Here is a 16,944-nt window from a genome sequence, read left to right on the forward strand (position 1 = left end):
TGTGATAGTCTAACTTTTCCACCTCCTCCTAGCGTAAAAATCTTTTTGCGATATTTGGAGCTTTTTTCGAATTTTGGTCTTTTTCCATCCAGCTTTTTTCATGCGCATTTTCAAAATGCGCAAAAACTCGGTGGATGGAAAACCCTCTACTGACAAACGTGTGGATAAAGCAGTTCAACAGAGAGAGCTGCCTGGAGAGGACTGGGTCCACTTTGATTGCACTGTTCTAAAGACATGTGGTATTTTCAGCTGTTTGGTGTATTGTTCAACTGTAGATCAGCTCTCTAGTGTCTAATCCTTATTATTCATTATTAATCAATATTAGTACTACACTCATGCACATGAGCTAAGATTCTTTCTGTTGCAGACAACTACTTAACAGCACACCAGGCTTTGAAAAAGTCTTTAAATTGCAGCACTTCTGACATTCAGTCAGAGGAAGAGGTGGACTCAAGGCCTTGGAGAAAACCCAAGCGAATGTTAGTTTCAATATTTCAGAATTAAAATAGTGACAAATTTTTCCTTTACTGCTGTTAGATGGGCATTACAGAAAATAACTAGTCTTGTTTTTTCAGCCACTATTTGGGAGAGTCTGATGAAGATAGTGATGAGAGTGATATGAGAATTCCACTGAAGAAACAACGGGCTCATCAACCAGTACGTAGCTGGCTATCTTCATCAGCACAGGGCCCCCCTCCACCTGCTCAGGCCCCTCAGATCCCCCCTCCATCTGCTCTGGCTCCGCTCCTCCCTACAGAGATCTTGGCCCCTCAGGTGACTCCTCCACCAGCTGATTCCATCCCACCTGCATCATCGGTGTACCGTCCTGAAATTAACTTGAGAACTGAGGAGGGTCATCAGTTCTTTCGTCCAACTTGCAGAGTGGCAAGGACAGGAATTGGACCCATTCCATGCACTGGTAAGCTTAATTAAGTCGTCTTGTTCTTATTATGGTTGTGCATTGCAAAGCATTATTATTGTTGTTTTTTATTAAGTTGGCTTGTGTGATGGAAATTTTATGATTTCCCTTTATGTCAGGCTTTTTTAGTATATATTAAACACATTAGATGTATAGGTTAGAGCTCTTTTGCACATATTTGTATTATTTATGGCATTGAAGCCATCCTCGTGGCTTCAGTAGGCCTCAGAAGTGTTTGTCTTCTCTCTGGACGGCCTCGGCTCAGTCCTAATCTGATGTTCCTCTGATGTTCCTAAACTGACCTCGCTGGAGGTGCCTAATCTCCACTTGGAAGGGGCCACGGCCGCACTCAGTCCATCATGCCATCACAAGACTGCCAAGCATGGATGGGGCATGCGAGGGGAGAAGCCAATATACATTTGTCCAATCATGTGCGATTTGTGTTATGTTCATCCAATCATATGCTTTGATCACCTCATGTTCACCTCGTGGACACCTTGTGTGCTTATGATTAAAGTATAAAAGATGAGAGTTCGGCGAGGGGAATTAGCTCTCTTTGCAAGCACCTTGTGCATTTGTAACAGGGGTCTCTCGGAGAGGGGTCTCTGGGCTCTCTGTGGCAGACGCCTTGTGTGTTTGTAACAGGGGTCTCTCGGAGAGGGGTCTCTGGGCTCTCTGTGGCAGACGCCTTGTGCATTTGTAACAGGGGTCTCTCGGAGAGGGGTCTCTGGGCTCTCTGTGGCAGACGCCTTGTGCGTTTGTAACAGGGGTCTCTGTGGCAGACACCTTGTGTGTTTGTAACAGGGGTCTCTGGGCTCTCTGTGGCAGACACCTTGTGTGTTTGTAACAGGGGTCTCTGGAACTAATCCATACTTGCTTAATTAAATCCATACTTTGTTAAATAAATCTTTGTACGTTATTATCTTACCCAACTGCTTCTGACTTTTATTGTGCTCACCATTTAAGGGTTTCAGAATTTCAACCACACTTGTCAAACCCAAATTACTGTTCTTCACATTCCTCTTATTATTCCTCTTATTATTAGTGGTTAATGATATTTGTTTGTGGGTTTTTTGATTGAAACATTTTAACTATTAATTCTTCTGTAACATTATAGCTGCTCAACTGCATATGTTGACACTGCTGGAGCAGATTAAGCATCAGCAAACTCAAATACTGGGAGCACTAGGTAACCTGAACACCAGATCTGATGCAAACGAAGGATCCCGGGGGTCTCTTGAGATGCCTGAAGGATTTCAGTTCCCATTGGAAACCACGGAGGAGGTGGAACAGTTTGAAGCCTGGCTTGCTGATTCCATGAATACTGGAGCCAGAAGTAACTTGGTAGTAATTTTCGACTTGGTAATGTCAATGACAATGTAACGTATAAGAAAAAAGCTTCAGCCAGATGTCTTGAACATCAGTTCTGGTTTCAGTATATCACTAAGTGAAACAAGTAATATAATTATAGCATCAGGTTTCAGGTTATTATCGGTAAATGTACCAGCCAAGAAATTTCTGGGAAAAATGTAACACTGTTATTTGATGAATAAGAAGATACTTATAATAAAAATACAACGTACCCATGCTGTTTCACTCAATCATACAAGCAATAATATTTTGTTTGATATAATGCATACCTATAAAATTGTCCTACTGAGTTGTCAGAATATTGTTTGTTTAGCATTTATATTTTAGTGTTCAACAGGATAGATAGATAGATAGAGATAGATACATACATACATACATACATACATTTTTCTTTTAAGTTAGGGGTATGTTCAGTTAGTATGAGCTGTGGGTGTGTTCTTCAGTCATGATAGAAGCAGAAACACAAATGCTTCTATCAAATCTAGATAGATAGATAGATAGATAGATAGATAGATAGATAGATAGATACATACATACATTTTTCTTTTCAGTTAGGGGTATGTTCAGTTAGTATGAGCTGTGGGTGTGTTCTTCAGTCATGATAGAAGCAGAAACACAAATGCTTCTGTCAAATGCTTCTAACACAAAGATAGATAGAGATAGATAGATAGATAGATAGATAGATAGATAGATAGATAGATAGATAGATAGATAGATAGATAGATTTTTTTCTTTTCAGTTAGGGGTATGTTCAGTTAGTATGAGCTGCTGTGGGTGTGTTCTTCAGAGTCATGATAGAAGCATGGTATCAGCCAGGGGCGTTGCCTGGGTATGTAAAGATCCGGGGCTCAGCCCAATTAATTATATATATATTTAACAAAGGGTGCACAAATTCTGCAGAATGACTGTTGGTGACCTAAAGATAGTGAGCTTTTACTAAAGGACATGGACCAGGTATATTCCATCAGTAAATCCATTCCTCAATAAAGTATGCAAAACAGTATGTCAACAATGGATTTCATGCAACTGGGTAATAATGTAAACAATTCACTTGTTTCTAAATTGTTCTTTTACCTTTTATGACACACTGAAACAAATTATTGAAAGACATATTAATAATTATTAGTGCTAAGGGGTCTACACAATTAATACTCTAAGAATTACTTATTATCTATCCTGTATGTTTTTGTTTTAGTCTTTCTTCTCCTAACCTGTTCTTTCTTTAGGTCAGTCCAGTCCTGATCAGTTCAGTTCATTTCAGGTGTGACGCTGGGCGGCGGCAGACGGACGAGACACAGAGTCCTTGTTCTCACAGACGTCACTTATTTTAACAGAGAATTGCGCAATATAGCACACGAAGAACATATACTGATCACAGCAACGTGTAAACATAGACAACGACGAGCACAGGACACTGCGCGAGCGCACATTAAATAGACAAACCACATTAGCCCCACGTGATTACGAGACGATTCACAGGTGAGACTTATTAATCACACGACAAAACCCCAACCACGGATATCCACTGACGCAGACAAAGCACGTGGACAACGTTGACACACGCCCAAAAGGGAGGGGCCGGGGTCCTCAACGTGACATTAGGGGGGTGGTCCAAGAAGCGGGTTAAGCGAGAAAACCCGGGTAAGTTAACTCAGAGTTCACGGAAACTCAAGGTTTTCCGTTCCAGAAACCGAGCTTAGAGAGAACCGGAGTCAGTTACTATAGCAACTTATGCTCTGAAGCTAACCTGCTTGCTGGCAGGTTAACTTGGACCTGACCCAGAGTTACAAACACGTCATCATGACGTGTCCTTTCCTCGAAGATCATGTGGATATTGAAACTCAGTTTATTCGCTGAGCTCTTCGTCGGAAAGCTCAGTGTATTCGCCGAGCTCTTCGTCGGGAACACCTTATAAAACCCCGAATAGAGGCCTACTATCATTTTCAGATTCTTTTTTTAATGAACGTTATCGTTTTTCAGCTCAATCCATTACTTACATCAATAACATTATTAAGCGTCACATTTCAAATATTACACATCGCGGATCAGCCCTCAATTCTCTCCAGATTTTTATACATCACTCTTCGTTTTTTTGCTAGTGGAAGTTTTTTTTATAGTGTAGGAGATGCGGAACAAAACTACTGTATGTCGGTCTGTCCGAAAAGTATGTCTGGCATTAAAATGACTAGTGCCCAGTTTTGTGGTGTTTCCTGGGCATAAGCCAGTTATGGACATCAAAGAGGAATTCCACAGCATCGTTGGTTTGTCTTTAATTCACATGGACAATAAAGAAATTAAGCAAAGGAGAAGCAATATATAACGAACTTAATTCCATTTACATTTTAAGGATTTCCTAGAGTGATTGGATGCATTGATGGAACCTACATACATGGGTGTGGTAGTGGGGGGAAAAGTGGACCTGGCTACCCAGGGCCCGAGTAGGGAGAGGGGCCCATTTTGCTCATGTGCCTCATTTTCTGGCATTTAAAGGGGCCCACTGACATTAAGAGTGTACAGGGCCCAGAATTAACTGCTACTCCCCTGCCTACATATGCTACCTATTACAGCACCATTAGAACATGAAGGTGATTACATAAACAGAAATCCATCCATAGCATTAATGTACAGGTACTAACCTTTATAATCTTTAATGAATAATGTACTTATCTTTAATGGTAACAAAAATAACGTAGCTATTGTAACTGACCATTCTCCCCATCAAGATCATATGTGATGCTTCCCACCTCATCACAAATGTTGAAGCCAGATGGCCAGGATCCATGTATGATTCCACACTGTACAACAAATCTGAACAGAGTAGGCCTGAGGTAGTTATGCTAGTTGTTCACATGCAGTGTAATAGTTAAATCATTGCAAACCCTAGTGCAATTATAGGACACTATGACAGCCTCCTTCATGGAGACAGAGGGTGTCCCTGCCTGTCCTATACCTCATGACTCCCTATTCAGATCCTGCACCTGGACCACAGTCCTGCTACCATCAGGCCCACAGCAAAACCAGGGAAAGAATTTAAATGACCCTAGGAATCCTCAAGGCCAGGTTCCAGTGCCTGAAGGAGGTCAGAGTTACCCATGATAGGGCGTGCCACATAATAATGGCATATGTGGTATTACACAACATTGCAACAATCCAGGAAGAGCCTACCATCTCTGACATGCCCACAGACGAGGAACCTTACATGCATGTGGGTGACAACAGAGATGGTGGAGTTGTCAGAGACTCCATCTGCAATCACTGCTTTTCACATTAAATCATGCACCACCATCACCCACACCACCATCCACCCTGTAACCTTTATACATTACAGTCAAATTCACTGTTATGTTTCATTATTTCATTTTTCCTGTAAATAAATATATTTTAGAATATATTTTAAGAATAAGATATAGTTATGTACAGCCATACCACTTTGTACTATATTCATATACTTCATTTTTATCTGATGCCATGTGTGTTTCACACCACTCAGATTAGATCTGGAATTAGTAAGTGTTCGATAAAAAAAAATATTTAAAAACTCAATACAGTATTATAAATGTGGAGAATATAATAATATAATCGCACCCTTCTGCTAAATATAAAAATATCATTTTCACTCACGCATTAACTCTGTTGGCAATTTTTTGACATGCTGACTGCCTTTCTCTAGCAGCTACCGCCATATTACATTTACGTTTAATAACATCTAAATATTCTGCATACGCAGTCATTAATACTTCAAGCTACAGTGGTGTGAAATACGATGCTCGGCTGATTTTCGTGTTTAAGTCCATGATAAATCCTATTTATCTGCGCTCCATTAAGAATGCCTTTCATAGTTACGCGTGAACGCGCTTCTGTCTGGGTCAACCTACTCAGAGTTGAGCGACCCTGATTACTTTAACTCCGATCTGCCATTTTGGAACCGAAAACTCTGAGTATGTCAGATCGGGGTAAGACAATTCAGAGTTCAGGGTTAAGTTTAGAGTTTGTTAACCCCGCTTCTTGGAATACCCCCCAGGTCTCTCCACATTTCATATTTCCTCGCTCTCCACCCTCTCTTCTACCCTGTTAAATAGTAATTCAGGAAAGCATGCTTAAAATAAAGCTAGAAACAATATTTTAAATACAAAAGACTGTGCTAAAACAAACTACATCTGGCATTATTTTGCTAGTCTTCGTACTAAAAACGTGTATTTTATTAATAATATTTATTAGGCATTGTTTTCCATACCGCTTGTATTGTCTTCTCCCATCTCCTCTCCTCTCCAGTTCTACTCTGTTCTCCTCTTTCCAGGGTATCTGCACATTTTTAAATCTCAAATTCAATGACTTTTAAGACCTTTTTAATACCTCTCACAAGAAAAAATAATACCAGGGTTGCCAACTTTTCAAGATCTCTTGGAGTGAGATTTGAACCTGGAGAAGGTGGCGAGTGTAAATTGTTGACGGGGTGGGGGGGGTGGGGGTTGCGACCGTAAGTTGCTGACGGGGGGGGGGGGGGTGCACAACCTCGCGAAGCAACAGCACGCGGGGACCTCGCGCAGGGGCGGAGCCACCGCGATTACGTCATTGTCGGCACGCGAAACCTCGCGACGGTCGCGGCGCATCATGTATAAACAAAGCTTGAGGGGTTACGGCACATGCAGCGCCGTGCGCAGTGCCCTAGTGCCTGTACATTTACATTGAATGGTCCAATGAAGGTAATTTAATCAGGACATTTCCTCACAGGACGTGAAATACGTCCCGGGAAATACAGACGTTTGGTCGCACTACACAGTAGACAAATCATTTTTGGCACTTACAGTTAAACTGCAGTTAGCAGCGAATGACTCGATATGCATATTACTATTACGAGTGCCATCATATCGCTTGTGTTTTTCAGATTTCATATGAGAATCCAGCGCTTTATAGCCCATTGTACCAAGTTTGAATGTTTTTCGGCAAGTTCACATCGCGCCTCATACGAATCACTGGAAGGTTTCAGCCAGCCACAATATTTTTCATCCTCCAGCCACTTCACTGAATGGACATTTACTCATGTCTGCATCGGAGCCTTCTATTGTTGTTCCCGCCGCAGCCCTCAAATAAGAAAAGCAGCTGGTTAGGCAGCTAAAGCATCGTCTGCTGTTTCCACCTGTTAGGTGACGTACTACTGCCATTAGGCGGAGTATACGGCCATTGCGGAAATGATAATTATTGTGGGATATACATCGGTAAAATAAAACAGAAAAACTGAGCAACACACTTTTTAATGCCTCCCCTCCTAAAATTCCAGACATTTTAAGACATTTTTAGACCTTGAATATGTAAAACTAAATTTAAGACATTTTAAGACTTTTTAAGGACCCGCGGGTACCCTGTCTTTCCTCTCCTGTTGTCTGTTCTCCTCTCCTGTTGTCTGTTCTCCTCTCCTCTGCTCTCCACTCCTGTTGTCTGTTCTCATCTCCTCTCCTCTCCAGGTCTCTGTTCTCCTGTCCTCTGCTCTGCTCTCCTCTCCAGTTCTCTCCTCTCAAGTTTTCTTTGTTTGTATTAGGAAATAAATTAAATTAAAAGTAAATACTTTTTTGCCACATTCATTCATTTATTTATGCATATTCTCAAGTTTTCTTTTAAAAGCACTTGATAAAGTAATGTAGCGGGGATAACTTGCCCCACCTAGTGGGGGGGTAGTAAAGTGTAGCTTGACCTTAGATGTCTGGAAAGCGAAAGGATCTAAGTCCCCACCCCCAGCGCAGACAGCCTCTGTACCTATTAGTATAGATATGTGGTTGCCTATCCTGTTGATTAACGGCCGTTTGGGTTGCTCTCGTGTAACTAAATAGCTGCACGGGTATGTACCTACTGATTTGATGAGGTGGCTTCGGAACACTTTATCACGGTGGCTGCCCGAAGGACTAACGTTACCTATAGCGTCAACTCGCTACTTTTGTAAGCTTTTCCTTCCTCCCCAGATCAGACAGGACAGGTGAGACGCCCCCACTCCAAGGTAAGCATAGAGCATAGAAAGTAAAGGAATTGAAGTACAAAAAAAGCAGGAAATAAATCATAAGTAGCCATCTCGTAAAGATCCAATTTACTGATTTATTGGATCAGGGAGTATTCTGGATGTCCCTTTTAGGATTAATTGTATCGAATATTTTCAAGCAGATAAAAAAAATAAAGAAACAAATGCAAACAATCACAGTAACTCAATAGTTTCAATTTCACAGTTTCGACAACATCCCAACAAGTGTATTTCACAAGTTAAACTCCCTTTTAGTTTAACTAAAGTCCAAGACTTTTAAAACTGATGCTTAGCACTTTAAACAGGAACAGTTTCACTCAGTCTCTCAACAACGAATGGCAGTCCCTGAATCACCTATTCATCAAACGGAGAGGAATAGTTTCTGGGTTCTCTTAACTCTTCAAATGGGGCAGCATAAATCAGAACAGCATATAGAAGAAAATACCTCCCTTAAATTGACGAGATGTGAAACATGCAAATGTGCCATATTTTGTCAATTGTGATTTTTACACCGCAATCGAAATTTGTCCTCCGCTTTTAACCCATCTGTGCAGTTAGAACACACACACACACTAGTGATTACTAGAGGGCTGTGGATCACACGTGCCCAGAGCGGTGGGCAGCCCTAGCCCGGCGCCCGGGGAGCAGTTGGGGATAGGTACCTTGCTCAAGGGCACCTCAGTCATGGCCTCAGGTCTGGGAATCGAACCCACGACCCTCCGGTCACAAGACCAGTTCCCTACCACCAGGCCATGACGTGGAGGATGTCGTCTGGATGGCAGGGGCACGTCAAGAAGCAGCGCTGGCGCAGCGAGCAGCGCAGTTTTCAGTGTTAGAAACAGAACAGATCCAGCCGATTACGTCCGGACGAGGTTAGCTGGATAATCCAATGCCCTCACAGTTCGGATAGCGGAAATATGAGATCTGGTTTTCCCCCACGCGTTAGTTAGGCGCGCGATCAGTGCAACGTCTCCATCTGAGCACGTTGCTCGCCCCGAGCGTCCATTTTAGAAAGCCTCAGCTCCATACGTGTATTCAGTCCGACTTTGGCGCGATACCCCAAGAGTTCAACTTTTAACTTATCCTCAGTGTGCTGTAACCAACACACACACTCAACACGGGATACTCTTAAAAGTTAAGCTAGCACGAGCCGGATTCACCTTTCCTTTCACAGCGATACTCCCGATACTGCTGCCAGCCTCAAACTTTCTCAGTCCGTGACGAAGTTCAGCCCGTCCGCCATTTTACGCACTCTGCTTGCACAGTTGAGCTCTCCCGAGACGGTTCCCGCGTTAGATCCTCCCCTTGGAATCGATTTAAAGTGTCGCCCGAACTCCTCGAGTCCCCTCAGACTAATGCTGGCAGAAACTGACTTAAAACTTTAGAACTTAGCTATTTTATAGCTAATTTAGTTGTTCCACACTGAAACGGCTCCTCCGTTGGCTGATGTAAATCTCTCTTCGCCAAGCTATTTTTCAGCTGCCTTAACAAGCTGAACTCTAGCTTCTGATTGGCTGCTTCAAATGAAGCTTCTGATTGGCTATAACAATGCTGATTTTTAACCCCTAACGTCCTGGCTTACTTATTAGAAATACTGCTTATTTACTTTGACACTCCACATTAAGTGGTGATATGCTGTGCTGAGTAAACTCAATAAAGGATTGTTTATTAGCTGATCAGTTGGCTCCAGTGGAAAACACACAATTTTAGGGCAGTGACCAGGGTTAAGAAACTGCTTTAAACTACCATCATAAAGTATTGTGGTGGGGGGTGGTGGCGGCGAATGTAAAACGTTACCGGAGGGGTTTAAAATGAACAGAGTGAGAGGAAAAAACAGATTTAAAGTGTGCAGAAACAGTCTGAATCGTGGTTTGTACTAACCTAGTTTTTTTGCTGGGACCGAATATTAAAAAGAAGAAAAACCGGGACAAACCGGGACAGGCATGTGAAAACCGGGACAGGTGGCAGCACTAGTTTACATAGTTAACTACCGTTACCTTTCTCCTTGAAAAAACGCCGTATATCCAGTTTCTGTCACCGTCAGTTACCTGCTGCCAAAAATGGCTAGAGCGCATGTGCGCTCCTTCACGGGGGTGGGGGTGGGCTCTCCTCCGCGCCCGCAAAACCAGCAAGCTGATTGGCCGTTTCTCCTGAAAGGCGGAACTTTATCCTTGAAGCGGCACTATGATTGGCGTTAAGAGATTTCCTATTCTCACAGCAGCATTGGCCTCCTCATTAATAGTACAGCTGAGCGAAAAGGTTCGGGGCTACTGGATAATCATTCGGGGCTGAAGCCCACCCCAGGCGACGCCCCTGGTATCGGCGTTATGTATGAAGTCAGTGGCGTGCACAGACATTTTGGGGGGCAAGTGCTCAGGGGGGAAATGGGCACTTTTTAGTGCACGTGGAACACTTCATTATAAAAACAATTACACGCACATGTTGAATGAAATTCGACATTTATTTGTAACATTCTCTAAACGTGAGTTTTCAACGGAAAAAAGTCACACCACCAACTGATAAAATCCATATCCAATATTAACTATATACAGTCATTGTTAAGTCCTTCAGTTAACTTCTGTTTACCCTCCACTGTCTGCAATTGTCTATTTTGCAATTAGTAAATCAATATAGGCCTACAATTAAGACAGTAAAAAGACCAAAAAGTTGGAGAAGGAGTTATAGGCTACTGAATGCAGGCCCGTTGACAGTCTTGCTGGGGCCAGGGACAAGAAAGTTTCATCATTCGTCAGGTAAATGTTTTTCCTTTCTTTTCTGCGCTCCAGATTTCTGTATTTACTTTAACTATCCACCACTGTATTTCCCGCTGTTGGGCGGGTACCAGCCGGTGACGGTCGGTGCTGGATCAAACCATTTTTCAGTGAGAGGCAGGGGTGTATGCACTTAATGGAAAATATGCAGATAGGTAAAAAACATATATTTTAGCCATTGAGCTTATTTTGAGTACATAATTTTATATTAATGAACAATTTCAAGATTATATTTTAAATTATAATAAAAAATTAATTGCTGGGCTCTTTGATGGGCCCCCCTGGCCCTGGGGCCCGGGACAACAGACCCGGTTGTCCCCCCCGTCGACGGGGCTGACTGAGTGTTGTCATTACATGAATGCAGATGGGCATTTTTCACAGGTAATGGGGAACTTCCCGTTTCTTCTTTCACAAACAAATGTGTTAATTTATGTTGCCTAGCAAAAACCTATACAACAGAAAACGTTCACATAGATTTGCAAACTCTACCTTAATTATTTGTATGTGGTCGTCCTCACGTTCTCTATCATTGATTTGGGCTAGAGCGACTAGTTTATCAGGTGACCAGTCGGCTAAAAATGCTTAGTAGTTTGGTGCTGTATGAGACATTTTACTGCACAAGAAAATGATTTCACGTTGGGCTTAGAGGGCAAACGGTACGATTTGACTTGATGTGTATGTGACCTGGCTGGTGGGCACGGGAGAAGAAGTCTATCTGTGACCGTGCGTGCTGTGCTAAAGACGCTTCCTTCACCTCGCTGAACTGAATTGCTGCTGCAGCGCATCTGGTGTTAAAGGAAGAGAGAGGTCGGGTGTGTGCGAGGTGGTGGCTCATTTCAGGGCATTGTTTTAAAGGTTTTCAAAAGATCGTTTCAAACAGACCTCAGTAAAATGTTAATATTTTTTTAACTGAAGTTTTAAAAGGGCACTTTCGTTGATAAAGGGCAGAGTTGGTGGTGCTTTAGCACCACCTGATGTCTATGTCTGCACGCCTATGTATGAAGCGTCCCTGATTTTCTTGTGTATGCACTTCAATAGCGCCACACATTTACATTCATAACTCAAGAAACCCGGAATAGACATTCATAATTCAACCACTCATTATTTCAGAATAAAGTTGTTTAGCAGCACATTAATTCGTTTTTCCTGTCTTTTCCTCTCCTTTTCCAGCCTGCTGTACAGATCACAATCATTTATCAGTGCTTTGACGCAACGCGATCATGCTAATTTCCGCTAGCAATTCTATGGGATTTCCAATATAACATTAGCATCAAGCTAATTGTGCCATATAATTTCATATGTCTATAACACAATATAGAATGAGTAGCTCTAGCATTCTGTTTAGATCACAAACATTTATCAATGCTTTTGATGCTTCTACATGAGAAAGTATGCTGTACATGATGTTTTTGAAAGCAAATTAGCAACGCGATCATAATGCTAATTTCCGCTAGCAATCCTATGGGATTTCTTATATAACATTAGCATCAAGCTAATTGTGCCATATAATTTCTTAGCTTACACGAATTCAAACGCGGAAACAGAAAGTGTTCGATTACAACAAATATTATATAGTATAGTAATTGTCATTTATTTTAAGTCAGTTGAGCTTTAATGCCAATTCATTATTGGCTATCCAACAGAGCAATATAGACGTTTGCTAAAACTGACTGGCTACAACTCTGATCTTAATAAATTCTGATCGATTTGTGAGTTATACATTAATAAACAGCTGTAATTATACCAGCCGCTTACAGCCGCACACGTAACGCTTAAGAGCGCGCGACACTCGAAATAACGTCATAACATGACGTATGACCTTATGGAACCAGTGCCGCGATAACCATAGCAACCACAAAACATTCATGTGTCGCCAATATCACATTCAAATTCATATCATATCATATTCAATATCACATTCATGTCAACTCGACGCCAAGAGATTTATATTCATTATCTATTTGGAAAGAGCGCAGATTTGACCATCTCTTGAACAGAATGGGTTGTGTTTGCACACCTATGAAGGTATTTATAGTCTTTTAAATACTTTAGGGACCAATATTTAAAAGTGTAAAACGTACTTTTAAGCCCGGTTCACACTACACGACTTTTCAGTCGTCAGGTTTTTGTGCTGTTCGCACTACACGACTGGTTGTGCTGTAATCGCGAGTCTTTAGTTGTTGGGCTACATATTAAACATGATACATATTAAACATGCTACATATTAAACATGCTAGATATCTGCCGGTCTGCGACGAGTCTGCGACCACTCGGCGAGCGTCTTTCAGCAGTTCACACTACACGACTGAGCGAGCGCCGAGTGATCGCCGATTTGCCTCCGAGCACAGTTTCTGTCGGCGATCTACAAAAAACAGTCGGCGACTGAAAAACCAGCTTAAAATCGTGTAGTGTGAACCGGGCATTACGGAACCAGCACTCTTACCAGTTCTCGGGCCGTGGGTTAATCCAGCTGGCGGTTGCGGTAGCGAGATAAGTATTTAAATATAACAGGGGGACTGAAGAATGGATTTCAATATATATCACTTTTAATGAAGAACAACTGGGAGGCTAGTAGTGGTGGTTACGGCTAGTCCGGGTGTCCTCACTCTCCCGCTCACACTCTGTCCAACTTTCTCTCTCTCCTCCCACTTCAACAGCACTCTAACTCCCCCTAGAGGCTACAAGGCACTCTACACCAGGCATGTCCTGCTCAGTTTGGCTGTGGGGCCGGATCCAGACCTTCTGTTCTCAGGTGGGCCGGATCTGTAACTACAAATCAACTCCAAATATTTAGCTTTGTTTTTCAGTACTATGCTTTATCATTCAGCCTACATTTTTAGCCTACCCTACATATTATAATCATGGATGAAAAGGGAGCTTTTCTAAGCACAACACATTTATTCACAAACAATGAAAAAAAAAAAATTTTCATGTATGACGGTGAATGTGTTAACAACTGGTTTAACAGTTGAGTGAATGCAGTTTTATACCTGAAGCAACTCACCACATTAACAAACTCAAGTGGGAGCTATGAAAAAAAATATTTTCGCCTTAATTGTCATACTGTTTTGAAATAAATTAAAAAAGAAATACAAAATAAAAGTTATAGTAGTGCATGGGTAATAGGATTAGACTACATCAGATCAAACTACTAGGCTGGGCCTACTGAAGCTGAGAACATACTGCACAATATTAATTATCTAATATGAAACCAGATGAATCTTATTTTTAATGATCTGTATTCATGAGTGCAAACAAATTTCGTGTCATCACACTTTTTTTCTCTCTCTCACTGCATTCCTGCAGTCTACTTGCTGCTGCTGGCTCCTGTAACTTGGCATCTTTTTGCCTTCACAAGTGCATCGATATTAGGTGTCAAATCCTGAGTAGCAGCACATTTAACAATGTCATTCAAGTGTTTTTTTGTTAACCTTGAGCGCCTTTGTTTTATTATTGTTCATTACAGAGATCATCTGTTCACAAAGATAAGTAGTCCCAAACATGGATAGAACTTATGCAGCCATGTCTGTTAATTTGGGGTAACCTGGCACGAGATATTGATAAAACGTATTCAATTCCACGGACCCAAATTTATCCTTCATAGCAGAATCGCTTCATAGCGGAATTGCATGCTGTGACTGAAGCTTTAACTCGTGTCAGTGCTGCATGCTGTCATTTACTGCCCTCTAGTGACCGGAGAGAGCATTTGATTTGTATTCATTTTTTAAAATTCACAACTTTTGATAGAAATGAGCTAGAGACTGCTTCATTTTTTGACATACTCAGAAATTTATGCCGGGCCGTATTAAATCATCCAACGGGGGTCCGGCCCGCGGGCCGTATGTTTGACATGCCTGCACTAGCATATTCTTAGTATACATATATACTAAGTATAACCACACTCACCCAAAATTTTGATGTCTGGTTTGTGCACAAAACACACCACAGGGGAATAACAGAACTAAACATGCACCCGCCGCCAACCAAACCGTTTTAACAATGGCAAATTGATTTTTTTGAACTAACACCTGCTGCAGGAAAGAAATACATTCTTGTATGTGTGTGTGTGTATGTTTAGCAAAGGGACGGAGGCCTTCCGCACCTCAAAGCAAAATTTCTGAACATATAGAACAGGTTACATCATGCCATTATTGCTCTTACAAAAGTATAGTCTAAAAAGGAGTAACCGGTACCGTGCGTGTTTCACTAATTCGCAACTAGATGATTGAAAAAACATAGCATTAATATATATTTTTTCCATTTAAGATTACATGGCTTTTATAGAGTACTGAGATAATATTTCACATATTAATGAACTGACAAACCAATGAATGCTGTTCTACAGAAAAATAACAAAGTGAGTGTGGAGAATGAGGTAGAAGTAAAGAAGGAGAAAAAGAAGATAAAATGGTGGAGATGCATGAAGGTAGGCTCCAAAGTGTTACGTCTTCATCACCCGTTCCCTCTGTAATTCTTACCTTTCAGTTTCACCTTCGTGTAGTGGTAGCCCCGCTCACCCACTGAAGTCATTCAGCTGTTTCCAGTTTCTCTAATGATTAAGTTTGGTTATTGTCCCTGATGTTGGATCTCCTGGCATGAGTCATTCTGTCTGTTATCCATGCTCAAGTCTCACTTCTTCTCCGTGTCTAAACTTAAGCGATTCTGTCTGGTTGGGTATAGTGTATTTTCTTTGTCCTAGGTTGTTGATTCGTACTTACCAATCGTTTCCAGCCTTTCTCAATCCCCTGCCACCAAAGATTATGTGCTTTTGTCCTTGGTTTGTTTTGTTTGCTGAGTTTGGTTTGGTGTCTTGTACTATCAGTGTTTTGGAATGTGTATCCTCTTAGTCGTGTTGATGTATCTCTGGTACATCGGTTTGGTTGTGTGTCTGTCAGGTTCAGTAGATTTATGTCCCATGATGGTTCTACCAAAAATCAACTATTTATTCTCACTAATCCCAAATAAACCCTCTGTTGCTTAGTTTAAGTCCTTAGAGTCAAACATCTCAATTTCTATGGAAAAACAAGCCATCAAGAATAAGTCTGAAAACTTTGCAAAAGCCAAAACTCAATGGTGGCTTAGAACTACCAAATTTTTATCATTATTTCTTAGCCAATAGATTACAGTACATTTTAAAATGGATCAAATACGACTTAATAGACAGCCCATGGTTGGACCTAGAACAAGCATTCTGTGGAAAAATAAGACTCTCAGACCTACCTTACATTAGCTCTAATATTAAGCGGTGCCTGGGTAGTGGGGGTATCTGGTGTGGGCCGGGGGTGCGGGGTTCCGGACTCAGACCAGCACATCTTCAACCCTGTTGATGTCTGTTGTTGTTTGATTATTGTGCAATTGGTTTGGTTGCAAGTGCCTACATGGGTGTGTTGTGCATATGGGATGAAGGTGTATGGGTGTATATGTGTGTGGAGATGTATATATGGGATGAATGTGTGTGGAGATGTATATATGGGATGAATATGTGTGGAGATGTATATATGGGATGGATGTGTGTGGAGATGTATATATGTGATGAATATGTGTGGAGATGTATATATGTGATTAATGTGTGTGGGTGTATATATGGGATTAATGTGTGTGGGTGTATATATGGGATTAATGTGTGTGGGTGTATATGTGTGTGGGTGTGTATGGGTGAATGTGTTTAGGTGAATGTGGATGTCCAGACCGGCTGCTCTCTGGTGTGTCCACGTGGCTCGGCCGCTGGTCTTCACAGCTGTGTTGGTTGTTAGCAGCACTTGGAAGGGTCCCAGCCACCTGGGTTGGTTCCACCTTTGTCTGCGGAAGTCTCTGATCAGCACCCAGTCTCCTGGCTGGAACTCGTGCAGTGAATTCTGACACCTCAGGCAGCACAG

At 41.7% G+C, this 16,944-nt stretch overlaps 1 protein-coding gene across 6 annotated transcripts in view; it reads right to left on the reverse strand.

Moving 5' to 3' along the window:
• LOC143516653 (uncharacterized) overlaps positions 1–15,728 on the reverse strand; it is a 41,595-nt gene extending 25,867 nt beyond the window's left edge. For 4 of the 6 annotated variants that reach the window (XM_077008392.1, XM_077008393.1, XM_077008388.1 and 1 more), the window contains exon 1: positions 13,512–13,782. The gene's annotated coding sequence lies outside the window, so the exon portion shown is untranslated. Of the gene's footprint in view, positions 1–13,511; positions 13,783–15,546 lie in introns of those variants that run through there. The other 2 variants (XM_077008389.1, XM_077008390.1) reach the window with 1 other exon arrangement.
• Between the last annotated feature and the right edge of the window lie 1,216 nt (positions 15,729–16,944).

Source organism: Brachyhypopomus gauderio, chromosome 6 (assembly GCF_052324685.1).
Source record: "Brachyhypopomus gauderio isolate BG-103 chromosome 6, BGAUD_0.2, whole genome shotgun sequence".
Taxonomy (NCBI): Eukaryota; Metazoa; Chordata; class Actinopteri; order Gymnotiformes; family Hypopomidae; genus Brachyhypopomus; species Brachyhypopomus gauderio.